The sequence below is a fragment of the Otolemur garnettii genome, unplaced genomic scaffold (genome assembly GCF_000181295.1).
Source record: "Otolemur garnettii isolate 467f Iridium unplaced genomic scaffold, OtoGar3 scaffold00133, whole genome shotgun sequence".
Classification (NCBI taxonomy): Eukaryota; Metazoa; Chordata; class Mammalia; order Primates; family Galagidae; genus Otolemur; species Otolemur garnettii.
This window is the reverse complement of record NW_003852528.1, coordinates 4,172,236-4,178,994: the sequence shown is the minus strand read 5'-3', so window position 1 is coordinate 4,178,994 and position 6,759 is coordinate 4,172,236.

Sequence of the window (6,759 nt, the reverse complement as noted above, 5' to 3'; positions counted from 1 at the left end):
CCAGAGATGACTGAAAAAATCTTCTCTAGCTCATATTATAAACTCTACCCAACTCTGAAATTGGCCTTTTGAGTCTCAAGTATACAAATTACTTTGTAGTCAAGACTCAAAGAATCCTACATTTCATAGGATTCTGAAGCTCACTTCTCCTGTGGCCTAGCCTTCACACCTTCTGTGTTGGGAGCTGACTCTTGGGAGGCAAGGACCCCTAGTTTTGAGGAACTGCATTTGAATCAAGGACGGAATGTAACCTGGCCCCAGCTGTTTCCTCTTATAGCTGGTTCCTGAACCAGATTAGAATGGAGCCATGACCTTTTGGTCAGCACAGACTGCTGAGAATGCTATTTTGTTCTTAGGCTGTTTTTAATCAAGTTATGCAATTATGACAAAATCATGCCTTCAAGCTACTGTGTATAAAAGCTGTGCAATAAAGCTGAGGTTGCCTTCCCTATTGAGGAAAGCTCCTCCTGATCCTGCAATTTTCTGTCTCTCTTTTCCATCCCATGCCGGTCTACTCCCAGCTTTTCCTAATAACCCTGGGAGTTGGTTCCTGGCAGGTGGCGCCCAAACAGGGACCTGAGGCATACTGACCCCGCAGGACACCCTGAAAGAGTTGTTTTGCAGTGCTACAGTTGACTCATAGGTGAGTCCTTAACGTGAAGTAGGTCATATACTTCTGTAAATTTAGGTAATTGAGGGGGTTCATTGTTTGTCAGGAGTAAAGCATGGGACAGTCTGGGTCAAAGGACCATGATTTGTATATGCAAATGTTAAAGTCTATGCTCACAGCTCACAGAGCCCAGGTACGGACTCATCAATTGGAGCATTTTTTGCAGCTTGTGCAGGAGGTATGCCCTTGGTTTCCTGAGGAGGGATCTGTTAATCAGGATTCTTGGGCTAAAGTTGGGTCCTATTTGAGAGCTTATTACACTGCTTGAGGGCCTGATCGAATTCCCATTGAAACTTTTATCATCTATAATTTGGTAAAGGATTGCCTCAAGCTGAAACCTAATGTTGAGCACATAAGTCCCCTCCAGCTCACTCCCTCTGCGCCCACTCTCAATGATCAGGCACCTCTGATTTTCTCCCTAAAGAAGATATTCTGTCTCCAGAGGAAGTGCAACAGCTTGAGGAAGAAGCCGCTTTATATCATGAGGAGGAAAAACAGCCTCCTGGGGCTGAAAATTATAGTGATGATTTGAGGGAGTGCCTACCAAGTATTTGATTAAAGTTTTTTCAGCCTTACAGGCTACCCTTAGGAAAAAAGAGTGGGGTCAGTCCATGTTCTCTCCCTCTACAGTTCCCATTGTTCCATCTGCTCCCCTGGCTCCTGCAGTGCCTGTTCTCCTGGCTGGTGCAGTTTTTGCTCCTTCTGCTCCAGCTCCTTCCCCTCAAGCAATTTCCCCTTTGCCAAACGCTGGGGATTCCCCCATGTCTTTCCCATCTGCTACTCCATTGCAGCAAGCTTTGTGATTGGCCCATGAAGTGGGGGAGGATATGTCTGGCTTCCATGCTTTTCCTATTCATGTGGATCCAGCTGATAATCAACAATACCATGAACCCATTCCCTTTAAAACTTTGAAGGATATAAAGGCAGTGGTCTCTCAATAGGAGCTACTGCCCCTTTCACCATGGCTATGATAGACTTCTTAGAAGGGGATGATGCCTTGCCACCTAATGATTGGAAAAGTATTGGTAAAACATGTCTTTCTAGATGGGACTGTCTTCTGTGGAAGGCAAAATACATGGATAAAGCTGATAAAATGGTTCAGTGCAACCACCAAGCTAACAATGGAGTTTCCTATGATATGCTCACAGGAATGGGAAATTATTCTTATACTGCAACCCAAGTCAATTTGCCTCGGTTTGTATACCATCAGGTTACCACTTTGGCACTAGCAGCCTGGAGGAGGCTACCCTCCAGCTCTGAACAGAGGAGCTAAGTAAAATTCACCAGGGCCCTGATGAAAATTATCAAGATTTTGTTGCCCAGCTGTTGCAAACTGTGGGGTGTGTAATCGCTGACCCCAAGGCTGGGACATTGATTGTCCACCAGTTAGCCTTTGAGAATGCTAATTCTGCCTGTCAAGCTGCCATACACCCTTACAAAAACCAAGGTTCCTTGAGAGATTATATTCGCCTCTGTGCAAAGGTTGGATCTTCTTACACTCAAGGGGCCACATTTGCAGCTGGGATGAAAGGGGTACCCATTGGAGTGGTGTATCAGCAGATTCAAGGAAATAACCAATGGTATAAATCCCCTTGGACCTCTGGGCCCCAAAGAAATGACAATTGTTTCAATTGTGGAAAGCTTGGTCATTTTAGTAAGCAGTGTCCCCAACGCATTCAGGGAACTTTTGTGCCTGTGAATGAGTAACCCACCTCTTTATGCACCAAATGTCAGTGAGGCTTCTAGGCCCACCAAATAATCAGGGCAGTTACCCACAACTAGGGGAAGACAGTCCCATCTCAACAGTGCCCACTCCCTGGAAAGACATTGAATCCCTTTTAGAACATGTCCCAGCTCCACAGGACTGGACCTCAGTCCTATATATTAACCCCAGAACTAGGACCTCAGAGAATTCCCACAAGCATTTTTGGTCCCCTCCCTGAGGGAACCATGGGACTTCTGCTTGGGCGAAGCAGCTTTGCCATGCAGGGACTCCAAGTTCTCCTTGGAGTCATTGATTCTGATTATGAAGGAAAAATCAAAGAATCAAAGTTATGGCTGCAGCTCCTCATGGCATTGAGTCTGTTATTGCAGGAGAATGCATTGCTCAGCTTATTCTTGTGCCTTTTCAAAAATGTGGATAGATTCAGAAGGGAGGGAACAGATGATCTGAGGGCTTCAGGTCTTCCAATGCCTATTGGGTCAGAGCTATTTCTCAGGAACGCCTCCCAGCTCAGCTCATGCTTACTATTCATGGCCATTCTTTCACAGGTATCCTTGATACTGGGGCAGATAGTTCAGTCATGTCAAAGCAACACTGGCCTTCAGCCTGGCCTTGGCCCTGTCCATGACTCAGTTGCAGGGAATAGATATGAGTCAAAATCCCCTTCAAAGTTCTGCCTTCCTTACTTGGACTGAACCCAGAAGGTCATTCTGGTACTTTCCAACCATTTTTTGCTGGAACATCTTCCATGCAATTTATGGGGGAGGGATGTTCTCAAACAGAATATACTACAAGGAGCTCAAACAACTCAATAGCAAAAACCAAATATCCCAATTAAAAATGAGGCAAAGATGTGAATAGATATTTATCAAAATAAGACATACCAAATGCCAACAAGTACATGAATAAATGCTCAACATCACTAATCATCAGAGAAATGAAATCAAAACTACACTGAGATATCACTTTACCAAAGTTAAAGTGGCTTTATCAAAAAGGCAGAGAATAACAGATGTTGGCAAAGATGTGAGAAAGGGGAACTCCCATGGTGGGAATGTAAATTAGTACAGGCACCTTGGAGAGCAGTATGTAGGTTCCTCAGAAAACGAAACATAGAACTACCACGTGATCCAGAAATTCTACTACTGTGGGTATATCCAAAAGAAAAAGTCAGTCTATAGAAGAGATTCCTGTATTTCCATGTTTATTACAGCACTGTCTACAATAGGCAAAATATGGAATCAACCTAAGTGCCACTAAATGAACGAATTGATAAAGAAAACATGGTATATATTCACCAGGGAATGTTATTCAGCCATTAAAGAGAATGAAATCCTGCCATTTGCAGTGATGTGGATGGAACTAGAGGTCATAATGTTCAGGGAAATAAGCCAGGTACAGAAAGGCAAATATCACATGTTGTCACTACATGGAGCTAAAAAGGTAGATCTCATAAGGTAGAGAGCAGACTGGAGGTTGTCAGAGACTGCAGAGGTTGTAGGGGGGGTGAAGAGAGGTTGATGAATAGGTACAAATATACAGTTAGATAAAAGGAATAAAATCTAGGGTTTGATAGATTAGTAGGGTGAATATAGTTTTCAACATTCGAAATTGGATATTTCAGAATAGCCAAAAGAGAATAATCCAATGTTTCTAGTATAAAGAAAAGGCCACTATTTAAGGTGATCAATGTCACTGCTACAGTGATTTGATCTTTACAAATCATGATTGTAATAAATTATCAAATGTACCCTGAAAATATATACACCTATTGTGTATTAATTTAAAAAAAAAACAGAAAACATGCAGATATATAGATGAGATTTGACACCCAGGTGAGAAGGAAGCCATGTGACCTCAGAAGCAAAGACTGGAGAGGTGGGACACAGTGGCCAGCAGCCACCTGGGGCTGGGACAGGTGGACTCATCCAGGAGGTAGGAGTGTCCAAGGAGGAACTGAGGCTGAAGGAAGGGAGGGAGGGAGGGAGGGAGGCTGAGGTGGAGGGAGGAACACTGCAGAGGGTCCAAATGCCCTACAGGAGGTAAGGGAGCCACCGGGTTGGAAGGGTCCCTGCGGGGTGGGATCAGAGAGGAGCAGGCCAGGAGGCCTGAGGAAACTGAGGCCAGACTGTGCTGGCTTTGCAGGCTGACAGGTGCTTCCCTCCCAGGGCTTGGGGGCTGCCAGGACCCCAGGGGCCCAGTGCACAGCTCCCTAGCTAGGGCTGCAGGAGGTGGCTATTGAGGGGGGGAAGGAGGACCCAGATGGACTCTGATGGGCTTATGGGCTGGCGAGGGCCATGGCTAATTGGCAGCATGGGCAACTGTGCCAACAGGGCAGGTAATTGGACCCCAGGGCCCTGCTCTCCAACAGGAAAAGCTCTTTCTCCCTGGGCTTTGGGGGCCACTCCTCAAGTGTGGTTCAAGGCACTTCTGGTGACCGTGGCCAGCCTGGGAGTTGCTGGACACAGGGAGAAGCCGCTCTGGACTCCTAGGGCAGATGCAGCTGTCAGTTCCTGGTGAGGCATCCAGACCCTCAGGTAGGACCCAGCACGTTCCCTCCCTGATAACCACTCATTTTACTGAGGCTTTAGGGTACACTGTACCCCTTGTACCATGGCAGGACCATGTGTGTGTACATGTGATCAGCACCTGCACTGCGTGTGTTCCCCACACCCAGCCTGAGGCAGGGATTACCCTCTAGTCTGAACAGCAGCACCCAGCACAATGGCTGGGGTGCTCCATAAGTGGCCCTCATATCTTTGAGTACTGTTCTGAGTATGTGTCTGTGGGTACTGTGAGTACACGTCTGTGGGTGCTGTGTGAGTATATGTCTGTGGGTGCTGTGCTGAGTATGTGTCTGTGGGTGCTTTTTGAGTACATGTCTGTGGGTACTGTGTTGAGTATGTGTCCATGGGTACCATGCTGAGTACATGTCTGTGAGTACTGTGTGAGTATGTGTGTGTGGGTACTGTGTGAGTACATGTCTGTGGGTGCCGTGCTGAGTATGTGTCTGTGGGTACCGTGTTGAGTATGTGTCTATGGGTACTGTGCAGAGTCATGTTTGTGGGTACTGTGTGAGTATGCGTCTGTGGGTACTGTTGAGTATACATCTATGGGTGCCATGCTGAGTTCATGTCTGTGGGTGCTGTATTGAGTATGTGACCATGGGTACTGTGTTGAGTATATATCTGTGGGTACTGTTGAGTACACATCTGTGGGTGCCGTGCTGAGTACATCTCTGTGGGTACTGTGCTGAGTATGATCTGTGAGTATGCATCATGTAAGAGTACATACCATCTTTCCCCAAATGTAAGACACTGTCTTATATTTATTTTTTCTCAAGAATACACACTAGGGCTTATTTTCAGGGGATGTCTTCTTCTCCATACGGAAATGCATGGCGAGGCTATGCAGCATATCTGTGGCTGCATATTAGATATGCTACATAGCCTCACCCATCACTAGGTCTTATTATTGGGGTACAACTTATATTTAACAAATGCATAGAAATCCTGCTACGGCTTATTTTGTGTGTAGGTCTTATTTGGGGGGAAACATGGCACCTACCAGTACTATGCTGCATCCTAATGTGTGACAACGCACCCAACCTTGGCCAACAGCACCAGGTGGACTGAGCAGAGCAGAGGACAGAGACTACCCCACCATAGCCCAGATGCAGGTCTGGGCAGTTCTGCTGGGTACCAGGGAAGGTGTCAGGGCAAGAGGCTGCAGGCTGATCGTGGGTGCAGGGCTGGGGGAGAGGCCACCGCAGTACCCCTCACAGACCGTCCAGACACATCCATTCTGAGCTAAGGGAATCTTCACTTGCCCAGGGTTTTCTTAAAGTGCCTGAGTTTGGATTTGTGGACCAGGCAAAAATTCTCTTTTTATCCCTTTGAGAGCTGTTCACCGTGAGTGGACTCTGGACTTCCTCCTCAGCGTCCAGTTGGCCTTTCAGGTCTGCGCAGAGACCAGGGAGGTGCAGCAAAGTTAAAAGTAAGGCCATCTCCACAGCAACACAGGCCCTTAGAACAGAAGGAGGACAGGAGAGGGAAAAGATGACATCTGAGCAAAACTGAAGTTCAGTTCTTAGTGATGTACCCAGGTCAGCCCGGGCTGACAAACAGCCCCACTCACAGAAGACGTTTGCCTCAGGGAAAGTCCAAGGGGCTCAAGAACCTCTGCATTTTCCTTTCAGCTTTTCCAAAAGTCTAAAATTATTCAAAGTTAAAAGTTTATTTAAAAGACGGTACAGCCACTGTCTAGAGTTCAGGTGACAGAGCTGCAAGGGCCTGAATCTGTAAATGAAGACCCTTTTATTTAACTGGCCAGCTCAGGAGTGGTCACTTCCCCTGTCCAAAAAATC